Below are 21505 nucleotides of genomic sequence, written 5' to 3' on the forward strand. Positions count from 1 at the left end.
TACATGACAGTAAAAGAGTCCAGTCTCCAAAGGAAGCAAGTGGCAAAGGAGAATGAAGAGGGAGCCTACAGGACAGGAAAAAGTTAAAAAATAAAAATAATAACTTTGCCAACCACATTTGTAAAAATATTAATCTGGACAAATCTATAAAGAACCTCAAAACTTAAGGAAAATTATCTCATCACTGGATGGGTTAATGAGTTAAGAGATAATACTCAAAACAGCACATACATGTCACCAATAAATACGTGTAAAACATTCAACATCTTTAGCTATCAGAGGGAGACAAATTAAAGCTAAATTGAGATCTAACAGCAGTCAGAACAGTTACTATCAAACAAATAGCAATAAGTATTGGTGAATATGTGGGGATAAACATTATATATTGCTGGATAAAAACCTAACTACTTCTGGGCTGTGGTGGTGCATGCCTTTAACCTCCCACTAGGGAAGCAGAGGCCTTTTACTCTCTGTGAGTTCCATGACAGCCTGTCCTGAAGAGAAAGTTCTGGACAGCCAGTACTTCTCAGAGAAACCCTGCCTCAAGGATGAAAGGAAGAAATGGAAAAAGACAACCAAAGGAAACCAAACTAGCACATTAGCTATAGAAATTGCTCTTTGGAAGTTAAATATTTTAAAAAGTAACTAAAAGGTAATAATATTAAAATTAAAGATGTTAGAACTACCATATGAAGAAGGCACACCAGTGAATTTATATATAATTTTCTTCACTATTTATACATGCACAACAAATGTATAAACTATGGAGTTTTATGCATCTATGAAGAAATAAAATTTTCATTAAACTGGATGGAACTGAGTCCTTTTGTCTGGTAACTGAGAGTTTGACCATTACCAAGTGTGAAAGTGCATAAGCAACACAAACTGGACTTGTATTTTTTATCTTTTTTTTTTTTTGGAGGGGGTAGGGCAGATGAGTGGGGGCAGACCTAGGAGTACTAGGAAGAGACTTTGCTTGGGGTTCATGACATGACATTACCAATAATCAATAAAAATACGAAAAAAAAACTGTACAGAAATATAAATCATAAGATTGTTAAGAGGGAACAATCAAGATCCTTCCCGCCTAGGATCTGAGGCAATCTAAAACACAGTCACCAAGTAACTGGCCCATCGTTATGAGGTTAGTCAGCTTGGCTACCTCGCAACCAGTTCATGTTCCCTCCGTGTTCCCAATCAAGCCATTTGCTTTCATTTTAGTTCTCTTGTGTGTCCATACTGTCAAGGGCGAGCCTTGTGCTGGTTGTCATCAGAGTACAACTTTACCTAAGACAGTTTGTTCTTTCCTTGTTATGGTGGGTTCCAGAGAGAGATGTCAGCGTGTAAGGCTTTCCTACCAGGGAACATCTGCTTACCAAGCGACCTCAACTTACCAAACCGTGCAGTTTGCATCCTAAAATTAGTAAAGTCACAGGCTCCATTGAGGTCAAAGTTTGCTTTATCCTTAATGCCACAGTACTCTCTGTCTGCTTGCAAGGCCCCTTCTCTGAGTAATAAACGACCCCACATGCAAAACTCCACTCCACACATCACCGGCCTGACTCTGTCTCCTTCCCAATTCCCAGAAGCAACCTCATCTCCCTGTTGTCAACCATCCAGTAGCCACTCAGTCCTCAGCAAAGATAATGATGATGCAGGAACAGTCAGCTTCGTGGCCTTCTTCCCAACTTCAGTTCTAACAGGGACTCTCCTGTCTCAGGCACCTCAGGAACTGATGCTACTGGGAGTGGGAGGTGGGGCGCTAAAAACTAGTTCCTTTCCTCCTAGACCTGACTGGTCCCTTGTGTCACGTTCTGCTCTGGAACATCAGAGCTCCTCAGATCGGCCATATACTGGCTGGCCTCAGCTTACCCCGAGGCAAAGTCATTAAGTAATTAGGTTTTGAAGACTGCTCCAGAAATATCTCCCTTTTGCCATCAGTAAAGGGTCTTGGAGCTAAGAAGGGTCTGGCCCAATAGTCACACAGACTTAACAGCTTTCCTGTGCTGAATCTGAGCCTGCTCAGAGACTGGGGTACAGCAGTAAATATCACTGATCCTCTCCTGATAATTATCTACCACCTGAGGATAGAAAGAAGTTCCTTTCCCTGCCATCAACCATCCAGATCTCTGCTTTGCACTTACTTGTAGGTGACTGGCTCTCATCACAGTGGGCTTGGACTGAGTTCCATGTGGCTTCCTCAGGTTCTTTTGTCTTTTGAAGCAAAAAGTGAGCCTGCATACCTTCAGGAATCACTCATTTCACATGTGTCTTCTACAGCTAAAATGACCTTGTGAATGTCCACTGAAGAGAACTGAGCTAGTTGGGTCAACAAAAGGTCAGATTCAGCCTTTCTAAGTCTCTGATGGAGGTTTCCTCCTGGAAATATGAAGGGCAGACACAGGGGCCTCCGGAAAAATCTTTTAATATTTTCAACAAATCTGTGCTTTGTGATCACGTCTCTAAAATTTTCTTAAGCATTTGTTATTTTTACTTTTTTTAAAGGAGCCCTCCAACAGAAATTTCTGGTGGGGAAGATATAATATTTTTAGCCTTTCTTTCCACCTGTAAGTGAACCAGCAAAACCCCCCACTTTTTTGTTTCTCCAGAATTTAAGGTATAATTAAGGAGTTCTTTAGTTTGCTAAAGACTTCAAAAGTGGCAATTTTGAACCATAATGGACTTTCGCACACAGGGTGAGATGATGACACCTTGTTCACCTTTATGGAAAGGAAGTAGACAGATCTCCTTAAGTCCCTAGGGCCCCTTTACAACAGTTTGGAAAATGTTATTTACTTATCTCTGAATTGAATGAAAAGATGTATTTTCAATAAAAAGTATTTTCCCAAAAGCTAGATGTTGGTACAAAAGACCTATAAACTGATTTTTTAAAAAGAATCATATAGTATACAAAGGACAAATATGAAAGGTTTCAAACTCGGAAGTGTTTCATTTTGAAAGTATGGTAAGAACCCTAGAGTTAATAATCATGAACACAGAACACAACATGTAGCAAACAAAAGTACAAAGTACACTCCAATAGGCCATCAGGCATAAAATTAGGGAGTGTAAGGATCTTTATAATGGAGTACAATTCCTCCCCCATTCTTCATGGAAATAAATAGACTCCCTGTTTTCTCCAAAGACTTTGAGTAGGGAATCATCCAGGATCCTTTCTCTTCCATTTGATTAGAGCTGACTCTAAGACCTGCCAAGATTCCAGGACAGGAAAATTGGACTCCCTTATCCACTTTGGTATGTTTGTTTCCAGTTAGTGTTACAAATGATCACATCCTTAGACAACTAAAACAGAGCGTATCTATTCTAGTACAATTCCAGAAGGCAGAAAGTGTAAAACTCAAGGGGTTAGCTAGTTTTACTCATGCCTGGAACTGTTGTTGGCAACCTATAGGTTGCAAGTCCTTGTGACACTTTCACAGGAGTTGTCTAAGACTATCTGTATGTCAGATAATTATATCACGATTCCTAATATTAGGAAATTACAGTTATGAAGTAGTAAAAAATTAATTTTATTGTTGGGACTCCCCACAGCATAAGAAAATATATATATGTAGGAACTGCAGCATCAGGAAGGTGGAGAACAACACTCTGGAACCTTGAAGACCAAAAGCATGCTGTGCCTCCCAGCCTCACCTTGGCATCAGTCTAAGATCTGCTTCTGACTCTGTTCTTCTTGCTTCCGTTCGTTTCTTCTGATCATATGGCGATAACCTACATTGTATAGTCAAATGCCCTATCTGAGGACATGATCAAATCCATTTTGTGAAACAATGTGCTATAGTGTCATAAGGACAGGGCTGTCCTTGGGAGCAGTGCTCTTCTGCATTCCTCTGTGTGCTTTGATATCTTTAATTTTTTTCTGCTATGAAGTTATTGTTCCCCAGTATTATTTTATTTTATTTTATTTTATTTTATTTTATTTTACTTTATTAGATATTTTCTTTAATTAAATTTCAAATGTTATTCCCTTTCCTGGTTTCCCCTCCAAATACCCCCTATCCCATCGATCCTCTCTCTACTCACCAACACAACCAATCATACTTCCCTGTCCTGGCATTCCCCTACACTGGGGAATGGAGCCTTCTCAGGACCAGGAGCCTCTCATTGGTGTCCAACTAGACCATCCTCTGCTTCATATGTGGCTGTAGCCATGGGTCCCTCCTTTTGTACTCTTAGATTGACATTTTTATTATTATTATGTATTTATTTCATTTACATTTCCAATGCTATCCCAAAAATCCCCCACACCCTCCCACACCTACACACCCACCCACCCACTCCTACCTTTTGGCCCTGGCGTTCCCCTGTACTGAGGCATATAAGGTCTTCATGCCCAATGGGCCTCTCTTTCCACTGATGTCCTACCAGGCCATCTTCTGATACATATGCAGCTAGAGACATGAACTCTGGGGGAGTACTGGTTACTTCATATTTTTGTTCCACATAGAGGATTGCAGATGCCCCAAGCTCACTGGGTACTTCCTCCAGCTCCTCCTCTGGGAACCATGCGATCCATCCAATAGCTGACTGTGAGCATCCACTTCTGTGTTTGCTAGGCCCTGGCATAGTCTCACAAGGGACAGCTATATCAGGGTCCTTTCAGCAAAATCTTGCTAGTGTTTGCAATGTTGTCAGGGTTTGGAGGCTGATTATGAGATGGATTCCCAGGTATGACAGTCTCTAGATGGTCCATCCTTTTGTCTCAGCTCCAAACTCTAACTTTGTAGCTACTTCCATGTGTGCCTTGCTCCCAATTCCAAGAAGAGGCAAAGTATCCACACCTTGGTCTTCCTTCTTCCCAAGCTTCATATGTTTAGCAAATTGTATCTTATATCTTGGGAATTCTTAATTTATGGGCTTATATCCACTTAATATACAGTGAGTACATATCATGTGAGTTCTTTTGTAATTGAGTTACCTCACTCAGGATGATGCCCTCCAGGTCCATCCATTTGCCCAGGAACTTCATACATTCATTTATTTAATAGCTGAGTAATACTCCATTGTATAAATGTACTACATTTTCTGTATCCATTCCTCTGTTGAGGAGCATCTGGGTTCTTTTCAGCTTCAGGCTATTATAAATAACAGTGCAATGAACATAGTAGAGTATGTGTAGAGCATCCTTACTGGTATGAGTATCTTCTGGATATTTGCCCAGGAGAGGTATTGCGGGATCCTCCTTTAGTACTATGTCCAATTTTTTGAGGAAACACCAGATTGATTTCCAAAGTGGTTGTATGAGCTCGAATTCCACTAACAATTGAGGAGTGTTCCTCTTTCTCCAAATCCTTGCTAGCATCTGCTGTCACCTGAATTTTTGATCTTAGTCATTCAGACTTCGGTGAGGTGGAATCTCAGGATTGTTTTGGTTTGCATTTTCCTGATGATTAAGGATGATTAACGATGCTGAACCTTTTTTCAGCCATTTGTTATTCCTTAGGTGAAAATTCTTTGTTTAGCTCTGAGCCCCATTTTTTAATGGGGTTATTTGACTTTTTGGAGTCCACCATATTGAGTACTTTACATATATATTGGATATTAGTCCCCTATATGATTTAGAATAGGTAAAGATCCTTTCCCAACCTGTTGATGGCATTTTTGTCTTATTGATGTTGTCTTTTGCCTTACAGATGCTTTGCAATTTTATGAGGTTCCATTTGTCGATTTTTGATCTTACAGCACAAGACATTGCTGTTCTATTCAGAATTTTCACCCCATGCCCATATTGGAGGCTTTGCCCCAAGGTCACCCCGATAAGTTTCAGTGTCCCTGGTTTTATGTGGAGTTCCTTAATGCACTTATATTTGACCTTAGTACAAGGAGATAAAATGGATCAATTCGTATTCTTCTGCATGATAATCACCAGCTGTGGCAGCAGCATTTGTTGAAAATGCTTTTTTTTTTTTTTTCAACTGGATGGTTTTAACTCCCTTGTCAGAGATGAAGTGATCATAGGTGTGCCAGTTAATTTCCAGGTCTTCAATTCTATTTCATTGCTCTACTTGTCTGTCGCTATACCAGGACCAATTCAGGTTTTATCACAATTGCTCTGTAGAACAGCTTTAGGTCGGGCATGGTGATTCCACCAGAGGTTCTTTTATCCTTGAGAAGAGTTTTTGCTATCCTAGGTTTTGTTAATCCAGATGAATCTGCCATTTACCTTTCTAATTCGTTGAAGAATTGAGTTGGAATTATGATGGGGATTGCATTGAATCTGTAGATTGCTTTTGGCAAGATAGTCATTTTTACTATAATTATCCTGAGAATACATGAGCATTGGAGATCTTTCCATCTTCTGAGATCTTCTTTAACTTCTTTCTTCAGAGACATGAAGTTCTTGTCATACAGATCTTTTACTTCCTTACTTAGAGTCACTCCTAGGTATTTTATATTATTTGTAGCTATTGAGAAGAGTGTTGTTTCCCTAATTTCTTTCTCAGCCTGTTGGTCCTTTGTGTAGAGAAAGGCCTTTGACTTGTTTCAGTTAATTTTATATCCAGCGACTTCACTGAAGCTGTTTATCAGGCTTAGGAGTTCTCTGGTGGAATTTTTAGGCTCACACACACACACACACACACACACACACACACACACACACACACACACACACACACACACATATATATATATATATATATATATATATTATCATATCATCTGTAAAAAGTGATATTTTGACTTCCTCCTTTCCAATTTGTATCCCCTTGATCTCCTTTTGTTGTCTAATTGCTCTGGCTAGGACTTCAAGTACAATGTTGAATAGGTAGGGAGAGAGTGGTCAACCTTGTCTAGCCTGGTGGGATTGCAAGCTTGTACAACTACTCTGGAAATCAGTCTGGTGGTTCCTCAGAAAATTGGACATAGTACTACCAGAGGATCCAGCAATACCTCTCCTGGGCATATATCCAGAAGATGTCCCAACAGGTAAGAAGGACACATGTTCCTCTATGTTCATAGCAGCCTTATTTATAATAGCCAGAAGCTGGAAAGAACCCAGGTGCCCCTCAACAGAAGAATGGATACAGAAAATGTGGTACATTTACACAATGGAATACTATTCAGCTATTAAAAAGAATGAATTGAAGAAATTCCTAGGCAAATGGATGGACCTGGAGGGCATTATTCTGAGTGAGGTAACCCAATCACAAAGGAACTCTCATCATATGTACTCACTGATAAGTGGATATTAGCCCAGAAACTTAGGATACCCAAGATATAAGATACAATTTGATAAACACATTATACTCAAGAGAATGAAGACCAAAGTGTGGACACTTTGCCCCTTCTTAGAATAGGGAACAAAACACCCATAGAAGGAGTTACAGAGACAAAATTTGGAAGTGTGACAAAAGGATGGACCATCTAGTGATTGCCATATACAGAGATCCATTCCATGATATGCTTCCAAACGCTGACACCATTGCATACAATAGCAAGATTTTGCTGAAAGGACCCAGATATAGCTGTGTCTTGTGAGACTCTGACAGAGCCTAGCAAACACAGAAGTGGATGCTCACAATCATCCATGGAATGGATGGAATCACAGGGCCCCCAATGGGGGAGCTAGAGAAAGCACCCAAGGAACTAAAGGGAACTGCAACCGTATAGGTGGAACAACAATATGAACTAACCTTTACACCGGAGCTCTTGTCTCTAGCTGCTTATGTATAAAAAGATGGCCTAATAGGCCATAACTTGAAAGAGAGGCCCATTGGACTTCCAAACGTTATATGCCCATATACAGGGGAATGCCAGGGCCAAAAAAAGGGAGTGGGTGGGTAGGGGAGTTGGGGGGGTATGGGGATTTTTGGTATAGCATTGGAAATGTAAGTGAGCTAAATACCTAATAAAAAAATGGAAAAAAATAAATTGTATTTTCTTGCATGTCTTCAAGTGAATTTTTTTTTCCTCTCTAAGGGCTTCTACCTGTTAGACTGTGGTTTTCTGTATTTCTTTAAAGGTGTTATTTTATCCTCATTTAAGGTATTTTTCATCTTCATGAAATGAATTTTTTAGTCAAAATCTTGCTATTCATGAATGTTTAAGTATCCAGGGTAGGAAAACTGGGTTATGATAATGCCAAAATACTTTGGCCTCTTTTGGTTATGTCCTTTCATTTTTCTTTCACCATCTGGTCATTTCTGTTGTTAAATTGTCTGGGTATCTGGGATTGGATCAGTACTCTTTGGAATCAAATAGTATAGTGTGACCTCGATTCCAGAAGGCCTCCTGGGAGTCAGGAAGTACTGTATCTGTTTAGGACATGCCTTCAGTGTCTTTGTTTGTTACGGCCATCATATATCACACTGTCTCTGGTTTTGGCAGATCTAATAGGAGCCAAGTTGGCTTTGGGGTCTAGGGAAAGCATATAGATCTTCAATATTTTCAGTTGGAGATTCAAACTGGAAAGACAATAGTACTCAGGAAGAGCTCGATATGTACCTCATGTGCTTATCACTGTGGAGGTCCAAAATGATATGGGTATTCAGCCAAAGATTTCTCCTATGTTTCTAATTATGGAAGAGCTCCTGTTAGGCATGTAGGTTGGTAGGGCTAGGTGGTAAACTCTGCTTTCATAAGTTCAGACTGCAGAGGTCCTACAGGTGTAAAATTTTTATATAATATTGAAATTCTAATTTTGGTATTCAATATTAGTATAGTTATGCATATGGGACAATGAAAATTGGAAAGGAAATTGGACACTGTATTGTAAGCCTAGTATTATGGATTAAGGGTTTTAAGGGGAAACCTTGAAAGAATCACCATCAACAATCCTGCATGGATGTTGAGTATTAGTGAAGTAATATGTCGTGCCAATTATAATGCACTGGGTTAAAAATCCTGTGTGTAAACAAGCTATAACATGTCACAATTAGTTTCATTAGAATAAGTTGAATTTTGTACAAAAATCATTTAAAGTATATTAGACTAATATGATATTTGTATTAAAGAAACTGAAATTATATTTGTTGGTGCATAGTTGTATAACGGGTATCCCATTGTCTTTCAAATATCTGTGGTTCATGAATAACATATTTGTTACTGCATACATTTTCATGAAAGAGGAAGTCCTTCCATCCATGTAGATTGATGAGTGCAGATACTCAAAAGTGCTTCAATGCTTTGTATAAATCGTACTTCTGTGCCATATCAAACCTTGTTTAAAGTGATTGAAGAATCACAAATCAGTATCTGATTAATGGGGAAAAACAGGATAAGAATGGTTTACTAATAAATGACCTCAAAATTAATGAATATACAACAGCAACACTTCTAAGACTATTCTCTGACATGAAAATAGGATAGAGGCCATCACCTCTTACACAGAGAATAACATGGACTCAGATATCTGATATCAACAAGAAATAAAGGGACAAGTAACTGGAAAGAAGCTATGGAATATTATCTGTGAAACAGAAGAAAACTTTTTTTTATAAGCTCAAAAAGTATTGTAGTGGATAGTTTAAGATTGCCACCCAATAGAAAAACTTAAAGGAAAATAGAAACCACATATTGCCTTGATAATTAGGAAGGACACTATGATATGTGCTCTGCCTTCTTTCCTCCAAATCAAGTACATAACATGAATTTTAGGCAAAATAAAATAAATTTTAAGAAATACTCTTTGTGCTCCAAGCAACATGGAGGATGTCTCTGCAGAAAAGCACATGGAGCCTCACCTCTAAATCTGGGCAAACCCAAATTCAAGATTATTAAAGACCTGAATGTTTGACATGTAGTCTTGTTTTAATGTGTATGATATGGATCTCAGTCCATTGTTCATGTGCACCAAATGACTTCCAAAAGACTGCAACAGCCTAGAATGGTAGGCACCTGTAAATGTAATTTAATGTTCTTAACCCATTTAGTGTCACAAATTCTTACCAGTCGATGGAAGAGTACATTGCCAGTTTTTAGGATGTTTTCCATGATGCTCCTGTAAGACCTATGATTCATCTAAATAATAGAAATAATTAACAAAACTCATTTGTCCTTCTGTTTGTGTATATTCTTGATCCAAATCTCTCAATAAATACTGACAGTTTTCACCAATGATGGAGAACATCAAACTCATGTTGGGTAAAAGATAAGGATTCTTGTTGATCTCATCAATAGCAAAAAACATTACCAGAAGAAGCTCATATTCACTTGCTGAAATTCTACAAGAGGGCATAGTGATGATTAAGGGAGATGTGTGAAATATAAAATTTCACCTGTAGTAAAGTTTGCAATATGAGATACGCTAAATTTCTGTCTAAATATCTTGAAATATGCCTGATATATTAGGGATCCTTAGAGCTGAATACAATTTAAGTATTTATACACATTCAGCACTATGATATGATACATTTTGTATTCATGAAAATAATTAAATATTGTTTTATCTCTGAATGCCATCCTTGAACTAAATTACAGTCCTATTGTGTAAAACTGCTATAAAATAACCTTAGAGTTGTCATTCCACAGATATATAAAAGAGCATGACTTCCACTACATATGAAATACCTAACAGATTCTCCTTATAACTTATACTTAACTGAAATTTATACATCAATCATCTTAATATTATTGAATACTTTGAGAATTAACTAATATATCTATTCTTTCAACTTTTTTATTCTTATCCTTTTATACCCTATAATATCATTAATGCATATTTAATAATATCCATAACAGGATACTAAGTCTAATGTTCACTACTAAGTTATTACAAAACATAAACAATACTCTTTGGGAATTAAGCATAATAAAGGAGCATAAAATTTTATATAGTGAATAATTAAGAAATATATTCAAAAGCCCTTATTAGATACCACCTGACAGTATTCAAAAAACATTATATAGTTGTGTATCTTAACTAACAATCAGCTTACTTTAAGAAGATTATCAGTGTTTCAAGTAAAGGAAATATTTTATCAGTAAGAATATTTTACATATTTCCAAATAACAAAAACTCTATGAATTTAAGCATTATGAAAATGCTAATTTTATTCAAAGGAAGAAAATTATGAGCAATATGTTAGAACATGTTTTATATTTGTTTTGTATGTTTGTAGATCATGCTTTTAATATATTCAACTGTTAATATCACCAATCAGGCTACTAATTTTAATATCCATTTTATTTAATTTTATTTATCCATTTCAAGATATACACAGTGATACAATTACTTATATCCTACAATACAGGAATATATATATATATATATATATATATATATATATATATATATATATATATATATATAATGGATTTATAGTATAATGTATATGTACATATGATTAATGAAAAAAATTTAAATATGTGAATTTTTTTAGTTCTGTGCAAACGTATTTATAGCCTAATTTAGTATAACATGCATTCGTTAACATAAATGTTTCTATAGATTCAAGGTTTTCTCTTTTTAATTTATTTATTTTGTATTGTTTTTTATTTATTTACATTTCAAATGTTATCTTCATTAGTGAATTCCCGTCCTCTGTGGAGGATTGCCTTATCTGGCATCAGTGTGAGGAGAATCCCTTGGTCCTGTGAAGGCTTGATGGCCAAGTACAGGGGAAAACTAGAGGGGAAATCTGGAGTGATGAAGCAGGACTGGGTGGGTAGGGAGTACCCTCATAGATGCAGGTGAAAGAGCGAAAGGGACAGTGTGTTCAAGGTTTTCTTTTACACTTAGGAGTATTTCATTTTTTTATGGGAGCCTTATATAAAATATTTTGGTCATAATCATCAAACTACTCTTTCTTTATTTACCCTACATTCTCCCTCCATATACCACAGTATTCTTTTTTTGTAATTTATAAATCATGAGAGGCAAAACTTGTGCCAACTAAACATTCTTTTTGGATTGATCAGTTTAGGAAGGACAATTTCTGAATTGCAACAACCTGAATGATACATAAATAATACTACATAATGTAGTAATTTTTGTGTGACACTTAGTGTGTTGCAGGGTAATATGAATACAAATGTGCCTGATATTGTTAAGTGATACAGGTTATCAGAGGAATATGTATAGCCATTTCTGTTAGTGCCCTATATATCAATCTATGGGTCATTATTCATATGATAAATACATGAAATACACACACTCACATGAATATTATATAATATTTATGCACTGCTTCAGGTTCCCTCTTCTGTGTGTAGTGTGATATGTACTGCGGGATTCAGGGAAAATTTTCAGTAAGAAACAGCAGACTGCTGCTTTGATTGTGTTCAGTGCCCAGAAAATGAGGTTTCCAAAGACAGAGGTACATGCTTGCATACAGAAGAACATTTGCTGAATTTGAATACCTTCTCTATCCAAACTAGAAATATCAAATGGCCTGGATGCAAACTAAAGACCTAAAATCTCCATGAATGAAAACATAATCAGTTAAATAGTGCCAACTTCTTTTAGACCAAGCAAATAACTTCCAATGTCTTCTTGAAACAAGGTATTTCTCTCACAATATGATGGTTACTGCTTTTATATAATATAGAAAGTGTTTAGGAGGACAAACCTGTAAAAAATATTTTAAAGAAACATTTTAGATGTAGTCTATACTTATGTTTATTTTTCTTTGATTTGTTGTACATAGAAAGTTGATCACCTGATCAGTCCATAATCTTTCCCTCTATCACCCAGCTTACTCTGTGAAAAAGACCACATGCTCAGTGTAACAGTTGTTTAATGAAATATATTTTAAGAGGTTAGATGGACAAAGGATTAAATATTTCCTCTTAAAGAATTAGAACAAGAGTGAAGATTTCAAAAATGTAACAAGAGATTGCTTAGAGCTTAGCTAAGGAAAGAGGGAGAAATATGAACCTTCATAATCTTCATGCCATATAGCATGGAATGTGTATTTGGCAAGATAGAGATTGTAAAAAAATGAAAGGGACATGCATAGGTCTATGAGGCCTACAGCTTCAAGAATGAAAATATTCCTTTATGCAAATAGTGTTTGAATGAGGAATTGTATGTTCTGTTCCTATGTGTAGATACAGACAAAGGCACAAACCATAGAGCAAACAAAGTACATGATGCATTTCATCAACTGACACCAGTACTGATATCTGCACACTACACTTTTCTGTGAATAATGGATTTATGTTTAGAGGAATTAAATAATCTGAGATTATGCATATTATTATTCATCATATATTTGTTTTTGTTCAATAATTTTTTTTTCTTTCCACTTCCAATGATGGTGTTTTATTCCCATCACAATGTGTAGGTTAATACAGAGCAATCCCAATTTACTGGTTCTACAGCAAAAAGGAAGGGAATAGATGCTCAACATCAACTTATTTATTCATATTTCCTAAGAATAACATGAATATAAAATTACAACCTATGTAATTATGATAACTTATAAGGGTTTGTTTTCATTTGCCAGCAGATATGGAACAGTGTGTGAAATGTCCAGATGATAAGAATGCCAACATAGAGCAAACCTACTGTCTCTCAAGAGCTGTATCATTTCTGGCTTAAGAAGATCCATTTGGGATGGCTCTACGCTGCATGGCAGTGTACTTTTCGGCCATCAAAATTCTAGTCCTCATCACATTTGTGAAGTACAAGGATACTCCCATTGTGAAGTCCAATAACCGCATTCTCAGCTACATCCTGCTCATCTCTCTTCTCTTCTGCTTTCTCTGCTCCCTGCTCTTCATTGGACATCCTGACCAGATCACCTGCTTCTGGTAGCAAACCATATTTGGAGTATTTTTCACTGTGTCTGTTTCTACAGTATTGGCCAAAACAATATCTTTGGTCATGGTTTTCAAGCTCACTACTCCAGGAAGAAGAATGAGAGGGATGTTCGTAACAGGGGCACCTAAGTTGGTCATTCCCATTTGTACCCTAATCCAACTTCTTCTCTGTGGAATCTGGTAGGTAACATCTCCTCCCTTTATTGACAGAGATATACAATCTGAACATGGGAAGATTGTCATAATTTGCAATAAAGGCTCTGTCATTGCCTTCCACGTTGTCCTGGGATACTTGGGCTGTTGGCTCTGGGGAGCTTCACTTTGGCTTTCTTGTCTAGGAATCTTCCTGACACATTCAATGAAGCCAAGTTCCTAACTTTCAGCATGCTGGTGTTCTGCAGTGTCTGGATCACCTTCCTCCCTGTCTACCACAGCATCAGGGGGAAGGTCATGGTAGTTTTGGAAATTTTCTCAATCTTGCCTTCTTGTGTATGGTTGCAAATGTGTTTCTTTCTCCCAAAGTGTTATGTTATTTTAAATAGACCAGATTCAAATTTTATAAAGAACTGAAAAGGTAAATTGCTTTATTGAAATTTCCATGGTAAGAAAATGTTAGATGATATTTAACTTATGTTATTCTTCATCTTAATAAAAGTAGTACTTCATCATATAAAAAATTAAGTAATTACATATGTGTACTTACAAACAGGAAAGCAAACATGAATATGTTTAGATCAGGGAATCTCAATGAGGAATGGCTACTATCATTTTGATCTGTTGTTGTGTGTTTAAGCCATGTCCTTAACTAATGATTAATATGAGGTTACCCTACTGTCTGTGAACAGTGGCACCTGTAGGTACACTGTCCTTGAGTTATAAGAAAGGGTACTGAATACACAATGAATATGAAGCCTGTAATCAACATTGTTCCATTTGCTTTCATGGAGTTCTTGCATCCAATTTCATGCCTCGACTTCATTCAATGTACTATGAAAAATGTGGATAAATAAATAAACACTTTCCTCACACGTTTCTCTTGCTCATGGTGTTTTTTCCAGCAACCAAATCTAAGAAATCACATAATGGTAAATTGTCTCTGTTGGGATTTGGAAGGTCATAGATTTCTGATATGATAAAAGGCATTGATTTGAAAAGAGAGACAAGAGTGAAAGTTAGCAGTGTGTGAAGCACTGTGACACTATGCATATGGCAGTGCAGAATCGCTTAACTTTGGAATAGCTTTAAAATATACAAGTTGGATGTTAAGAATATCAGATAAAATATAAAGTAAAGTACATTTTATTTATTAATTTTTAAATTAATAATTTTCTTCATTTACATTTCCAATGCTATCCCAAAAGTCCCCAATACCCTCCCTTCCCCACTCCCCTACACACCAACTCCCACTTCTTGGCACATGCGTTCACTTGTACTGAGGCATATAAAGTTTGCAAGACCAGTGGGCCTCTCTTTCCACTGATGGCCAACTGGGCCTCCTTCTGATACATATGCAGCTAGGCACATGAGCTCCGGGGGGTTGGGGGGCTTGTACTGGTTAGTTCATATTGTTATTCCACCTATAGGGATGCAGACCCCTTTAGCTCCTTGGGTACTTTTTTCAGCTCCTCCATTGGTGCCCCTATATTCCATCCAATAGCTGACTATGAACATCCACTTATGTGTTAGCTAGGCCCTGGCATAGTCTCACAAGAGACAGCTATATCAGGGTCCTTTCAGCGAAATCTTGCTGGTGTATGCAAAGGTGTCAGGGTTTGGATGAATCCCCGGGTATGACAGTCTCTAGATGATGCATCCTTTCATTTCAGCTCCAAACTTTGTCTCTGTAACTACTTTCCATGGGTGTTTTGTTTCCAATTCTAAGAATGGGCAAAGTATCCACACTATGTTCTTCGTTTTTCTTGAGTTTCATGTGTTTTTCAAGTTGTGCCTTATATCTTGGGTAATATAATTTTCTGGGCTAATATCTACTTTTCAGTGAGTGCATATTAAGTGAGTTCTTTTGTGATCGGGTTACCTCACACAGGATGATGCCCTCCAGGTCCATCCATTTGCCTAGGAATTTATTAAATTCATTCTTTTTAATAGTTGTGTAGTACTCCATTGTGTAAATGTACCACATTTTCTGTATCCATTCCTCTGTTGAAGGACAGCTGGGTTCTTTCCAGCTTCTGGCTATTATAAATAAGGCTGCTATGAACATAGAGGAGCATGTGTCCTTCTTACCAGTTGGATCACCTTCTGGATATATGCCCAGAAGAGGTATTGCTGGATCCTCCGGTAGTACTAAGTCCAATTTTCTGAGGAAGCACCAGACTGATTTCCAGAGTGGTTGTACAAGCTTGCAATCCTGCCAACAATGAAGGAGTGTTCCTCTTTCTCCACATGCTCGACAGCATCTGCTGTCACCTGAATTTTTGATCTTAGCCGTTCTGACTAGTATGAGGTGGAATCTCAGGGTTGTTTTGATATTGATTTCCCTGATTATTAAGAATGCTGAACATTTTTTTCATGTGCTTCTCTGCCATTCCGGATATCTCAGATGAGAATTCCTTGTTTAGATCTGAGCCCCATTTTTAATGTAGTTATTTCATTTTCTACAGTCCACCTTCTTGAGTTCTTTATATGTATTGGATATTAGACCTCTATCTGATTTAGGATAGGTAAAGATCCTTTCCCAATCTGTTTTTGACCTTTTTGTCTTATTGATGGTGTCTTTTGCCTTATAGAAGCTTTGCAATCTTATGAGGTCCCATTTGTCGATTCTCAATCTTACAGCATAAGACATTGCTATTCTATTCAGGATTTTTTCCCCTGTGTTCAGATCTTCAAGACTTTCCTCCACTTTCTCTTCTATAAGTTTTAGGGTCTATGGTTTTTAGTGGAGTTCCTTCATCCACTTAGATATGACCTTAGTAAAAGAAGATAGGAATGTATCAATTCACAGTCTTCTACATGATAATCACCATTTGTGCCAGCACCATTTGTTGAAAATGCTATGTTTTTTTTTCCCCCCCTCTGGATGGTTTTAGCTTCCTTGTTCAAAGATCAAGTGTCCATAAGTATTTGGGTTTATTTCGGGGTCTTCAATTTTATTGCACTGGTCAACTTGTCTGTTGCTATACCAGTATCATGCAGTTTTTTTTTTTTTTTTTTTTTTATCATAATTGCTCTGTAGTACAGCTTTAGGTCAGGCATGGTGATTCCACCAGAGGTTCTTTTATCCTTGAGAAGAGTTTTTGCTATCCTAGGTTTTTTATTATGTCAGATGAATTTGCACATTGCCCTTTTCTAACTCAGTGAAGAATTGAGTTGGAATTTTAATGGGGATTGCATTAAATCTGTAGATTGATTTTGGCAAGATAGCCATTTTTACTATATTGATCCTGCCAATCCATTGGTATGGGAGATCTTTCCATCTTAGGGGATCTTCTGCAATTTATTTCTTCAGAGATTTGAAGTTCTTATCATACCAAAATTTCACTTCCTTAGAGTCACCTCAAGGTACCTTATATTATTTGTGACTATTGAGAAGGGTGTTCTTTCACTAATTTCTCTCTCAGCCTGTTTATCCTTTGTGTAGAGAAAGGCCATTGACTTGTTTGACTTAATTTTATATCCAGTTACTTCACTGAAGCTGTTTATCCGGTTTAGGAGTTCCGTGGTGGATTTTTAGGGACACTTATATATACTATCATGTCATCTGCAAATAGTGATATTTTGACTTCTTCCTTTCCAATTTGTACCCTCTTGATTTCCTTTTGTTGTCAAATTGCTCTGGCTTGGGCTTCAAGTACAATGTTAACTAGGTAAGGAGAAAGTGAGCAGCCTTGTCTAGTCCCTGATTTTAGTGGGATTACATCCAGCTTCTCACTATTTACTTTGATGTTGGCTACTGGTTTACTGTATATTGCTTTTATCATGTCTATGTATGGGCTTTGAATTCCTGATCTTTCCTAGACTTTTTTCATGAATGGGTGTTGGATTTGTCAAATGCTTTCTCAGCATCTATCCAGCTGATCTTGTGTGTTTTTTTTTTTTCTTTTAGTTTGTTTATATAATGGATTACGTTGATGGATATCCGTATATTAAACCATCTCTGCATCCCTGGAATGAAACCTACTAGGTCAGGAGGGATGATTGTTTTGATGTGTTCTTGGATTCGGATAGCGAGAATTGTATTGAGTATTTTTTTTATCAATATCCATAATGGAAATTGGTCTGAAGTTCTCTATCTTTGTTAGATCTTTCTGTGGTTTAGGTATCAGAGTAATTGTGGATTCATAGAATGAGTTGGTTAGAGTAACTTATGCTTCTATTTTGTGGAAAAGTTTGTGAAGAAGTGGAATTAGGTCTTCATTGATGGTCTGACCGAACTCTGCCCTAAACCCATCATGTCATGTGTTTTGTTTTTTGTTTTTGTTTTTGTTTTGTTTTTGTTTATGTTTATGTTTTTGTTTTTGTTTTTGTTTTTTGGCTGCGAGACTATTGATGACTGCTTCTATTTCTTTAGGGGTTATAGGACTGTCTACGTAATTAATCTGATCCTGATTTAACTTTGTTACCTGTTTTCTGTCTAGAAATTTGTGCATTTCTTCCAGGTTTTCCAATTTTGTTGAGTATAGCCTTTTGTAGAAGGATCTAATGGTGGTTTGGATATTTTCGAGATTTGTTGTAATGTCTCCTTTTTAATTTCTGATTTGGTTAATTAGAATATTGTCCCTGTGTCTTCTCGATAATCTGGCTAAGGTTTTATCTATCTTGTTGATTTTCTCAAAGAACCAGATCTTATGGTTGATTCTTTGAATAGTTGTTTGTTTCCACTTGTTTAATTTCAACCCCGAGGTTATTTCCTGTGGTCTACTCCTCTTGGGTGAATTTGCTTCCTTTAGTTCTAGAGCTTTTAGGAGTGCTGTCAGACTATTAGTGTATGCTGTCTCTAGTTTCTTTTTGGAGGCACCCAGGGCTGAGTTTTCCTCTTAGGACTGCCTTAATTGTGTCCCATAAGTGTGGGTATGTTGTGGCTTCATTTTCATTAAATTCTAAAAAGTCTTTAATTTCTTTCTTTATTTCATCCTTGACAAAGGAATCATTGAGTAGAGTGTTGTTTACTTTCCACCTGAATGTTGGCTTTCTATTTTTTATGCTGTTATTGAAGATCAGACTTAGTCTGTGGTGTTCAGATAGGATGCATGGGGCAATTTCAATATTTATTTTATCTGTTGAGGCCAATTTTTTGACCAATTGTATGGACAATTTTGGAGGAGGTGCCATGTTGTGCTGAGAAGAATGTATATCCTTTTTTTTTAGGATAAAATGTTTTGTAGATATCTATTAAATCCATTTGTTTCATAATTTCTGTTAGTGTCTATGTGTCTCTATTTCGTTTCTGTTTCCAGGATCTGTCCATTGGTGAGAGTGCATGTTGAAGTCTCCCAATATTATTGTGTGAGTTGCAATGTGTGTTTTGAGCTTTACTAAAGTTTCTTTAATGAATGCAGCTGCCCTTGTATTTGGAGCATAGACAATCAGAACTGAATGTTTATCTTGGTAGATTTTAATTTTGATGAGTATGAAGCACCCCTCCTTGTCTTTTTTGATAACTTTGGGTTCGAAGTCAGATATATCCGATATTAGAATTGCTATTCCAGCTTTTTCTTGGGAACATTTGCTTGGAAAATTGTTTTTGAACCTTTCACTCTGAGGTAGTGTCTGTCTTTTCCTTGAATTGGGTTTCCTGTAAGCAGCAATATGTTGGGTCCTGTTGGTGTAGCCAGTCTATTAGTCTATGTATTTTTTATTGGAGAATTGAGTCCATTGATGTTAAGAGAAATTAAATAAAAGTAATTGTTGCTTCCTGATATTTTTGTTGTTAAATTTGGGATTCTGTTCCTGCAGCTGTGTTAGGTTTGTTGAAGGATTACTTTCTTGCTTTTTCGAGGTTGAAGTTTCCATCCTTGTGTTGGTGTTTTCCTTTTATTATCCGCTGAAAAATTGGATTCATTGAAAGATACATCGTGAAATTTGTTTTATCATGGAATATTTTGGTTTTTTCACCTAAGGTAATTGAGAGTTTTGCTGTGTATAGTATTCTGGGCTGGCATTTGTGTTCTCTTTGGGTCTGTATAACATCTGTCTAGGATCTTCTGGTTTTCCTAGTCTCTGGTGAGAAGTCTGGTGTTATTCTAATAGGCCTGCCTTTATATGTTTTTGACATTTTTCCCTTATTGCTTTTAATATTCTATCTTTATTTACTGCATTTATTCTGATTATTATGTGTCAGGTTTAATTTCATTTCTGGACCATTCTATTTGGGCTTCTGTAGGCTTCTTGTATGTTCATGGGCATCTATTTCGTTAGGTTTGTTGAATTTTCTTCTATAATTTTGTTGAAGATATTTGCTGGCCCTTTAATTTGAAAATCTTCATTCTCATCTACTCCTATTATCTGTATGTTTGGTCTTCTCATTGTATCCTGGAATTCTTGGATGGTGTTTTTGTTTGTTTGTTTGTTTTTGTTTTTGTTTATTTTTAGACAGGGTTTCTCTGTGTAGCCCTGGCTGTCCTGGAACTCACTCTGTAGACCAGGCTGGCCTTGAACTCAGAAATCTGCCTGCCTCTACCTCCTGAGTGCTGGGATTAAAGGTGTGTTCCACCATGGCTTTCCTGGATGTTTTAAGTTAGGATCTTTTTGCATTTTGCATTTTCTTTATTGTTGTTTCCAGTTTCTCTATGGAATCTTTTGCTTCTGAGATTCTCTCTTCCATCTCTTGTATTCTGTTGCTGATGCTTGCATCTATGGTTCCTGGTTTCTTTCCTAGGGTTTCTATCTCCAGCATTGTCTCCCGTTGGGTTTTCTTTATTGTTTCTACTTCTGTTTTTAGATCTTGGATAGTTTTGTTCAATTCCATCACCTGTTTGGTTGTGTTTTCCTGGAATTCCTTAAGGAGTTTTTGCGTTTCTTCTTTAAGGGTTTTTACTTGTTCAGCAATGTTTTCCTGTAAATCTTTTAGGTGTTTTTTTTTTTTTTTTTTTTTTTTGCTTCTTCTTTAAGGCCTTCTACCTTTTAGCCATGTTCTCCTGTATCTCTTTATTGAGTTATTAATTTACTTCTTAAAATCCTCTACCAGCACCAAGAGATAAGATTTTATATCTGAATCTTGGTTTTCAGCTGTGTAGAGGTATCCAGGACTTGCTCTGGTGGGAGTCCTGGCTTCTGGTGATGGTGAGTCGTCTTGGTTTCTATTAGTAAGATTCTTATATTTGCCTTTTGCCATCTTGTAATCTCTGTTGTTAGTTGTTATAGATGTCTCTGGATGGAGTTTGTTCCTGCTGTGATTCTGCTAGCGTCTGTCAGCACTCCTGGGAGTCCAACTCTCTCTTGAGCCTCCGTGGTCAGAGTACTCCCTGCAGGCAAGCTCTCCTCTTGCAGGGAAGGTGCACAGAGGTCTGAGCCTAGCTCTGCCTCATTTCTGAAGATGAATGCCCAATGGCATCCTGTCCCAGAACCTATGTTACTTGTGCAGCCAATGTGCTCTCCTGAGCAGACTGTTCTCTGAGGGAACCAGAATACAAATGTTGCCCTCACCTGGTCAAGAGGTCAGTGTTTTCTAGGGTTTTAGTGTTTCATGGTTCTAGTTTTTTGTTTTATTTTATTTTGCTTTTGTGTTTCTTTTTGTTTTTTTTAAATGATTTTAGGGATATAGCGATTTATTTCTTTATTTATTTTTATGTATTTTCATTTTTTTAGGATTTTGTTTTTT

This window comes from Mus caroli, unplaced genomic scaffold (assembly GCF_978045245.1).
Source record: "Mus caroli unplaced genomic scaffold, Mus_caroli_1 scaffold_22, whole genome shotgun sequence".
NCBI classification, from domain to species: domain Eukaryota; kingdom Metazoa; phylum Chordata; class Mammalia; order Rodentia; family Muridae; genus Mus; species Mus caroli.